At 28.6% G+C, this 1,506-nt stretch overlaps 1 long non-coding RNA gene across 1 annotated transcript; it reads left to right on the forward strand.

The window, feature by feature from the left end:
- Positions 1–464: 464 nt before the first annotated feature.
- LOC108916696 lies at positions 465–1,219 on the forward strand. Its single transcript, XR_001964779.2, has 3 exons — positions 465–554; positions 622–759; positions 1,128–1,219. It is a non-coding gene; the product is annotated as an uncharacterized LOC108916696 (long non-coding RNA).
- The last annotated feature ends 287 nt before the right edge of the window (positions 1,220–1,506 follow it).

A 1,506-nucleotide genomic window follows, 5' to 3' on the forward strand; every position in this document is an offset into this window, starting at 1 on the left:
TCTATATAAAAATACAAAAACATAATAATAGACCAAAATCGGTATTTTCGGCTTTAGGTATTACTTTTTTGTTATTCAATAATAAACTTACAAATTTATAATAATTAAAATATAACACTGAAGGAATCTTTTACAAGTATGTACCATCTAGCAAATTAATACAAACAAATAATTAAATGAAGTTTTAATAAAATGTCGGTTGCATCTTGCAAAGAATTGCCACCTTCCATTCAAAATAAATATGTATATTTACTTTATAAAATGTATGAGAAGTTATTATTATTATTCCGTAAAATATAAAATTTGATTCGTTCCAAATTTATCGGGCGCACCCAGTAAAACCATTTATGTGGGACACTGCGTAGATTGAATGCAGGTGTGGGAGGGCACGGTGAAGTGCGTCGGCGCATTTTGCGAAGTTAGCCGAGGCAACGTATTCTAGATGTTTCGTTTGTCTGAAGCTCGCGTCTTTTCCTTTTCTGTTCAGCAGTTCATACTTAACGTTTCGTTGTTTAGTTCAGCATTATTCGCCGCCATTTGCATTTTGCACATAGGTAAGTAACTGCATGTTGTAACCTATAACCTATGCATTACAGAGTATAATAGCATTTATGTTTACAGCAAGAGCGTCGGTTTTTTAAGAGTTAGAATATAAAAGTGTACTTAATTAAGCTTTTTACAACCAGTTGAAACAAGTATGGAGCAATTACTAGATAACAGATTGGAGACTTTCTAATGAAACCGTGCAGATATTTTTAGGTAAGTGCAAATCCTGCTCTAATAATAAGACTTTTCGCCCTAAATTTATATTGTTATCTTTTTAACCCATCAGTTTCTAGTTATTTAAATTATCCGGAAAATCATTTGTAAAGATATTCATTTAATACATGATTTTTCCCAAGTGTTGTCATAAAAAAGTTGTCGTCTTTTATTATTTGAAAAAATTTTGATTAAAAATTCAAATTTACTAAGTCAAATTTGCCCGTTTTGTAATATTCCCAATACTTTAACATTTATGCATTTCACAAAAATTAACTTGTGTATAGTTTTAACTATTTTCTGTACAACATTAAGGTTTGTTTGAGTTTGATTTATTTGGTTTTGTTTCATAGTGTTTTTTTTTTCAGATTAACTTGGACTTTGAAAGAACTTTCCCAAACAGCGATATTGGCATTTTGGAACAATTTGGAATAATCGAAATATCCAATGTAAATGTATTTATGTACATATGTAAAAATAGGTATATAATTATATACTATAAGTATATATTCTTATCACTATGAACATTTGGTTTAATCTATTTGATGTAAACATTTATTTCGTTAAAAACACTATTTGATTTCAAGGGAACCATTAATAAACTTAAAGCTATTTCTCTTATTTTTTGTTGAGAATACATCATAAATTCGTACTGAGTCGGAAAGTCTTAGTGTAGAATAATCGATTAGCTTATATCAATATTTTTTCTATTCAAATTAATACTTTATGTAATTTAAAGAGAGCCAA

Source organism: Anoplophora glabripennis, unplaced genomic scaffold (genome assembly GCF_000390285.2).
Source record: "Anoplophora glabripennis isolate ALB-LARVAE unplaced genomic scaffold, Agla_2.0 scaffold3468, whole genome shotgun sequence".
In the NCBI taxonomy this organism is placed as follows: domain Eukaryota; kingdom Metazoa; phylum Arthropoda; class Insecta; order Coleoptera; family Cerambycidae; genus Anoplophora; species Anoplophora glabripennis.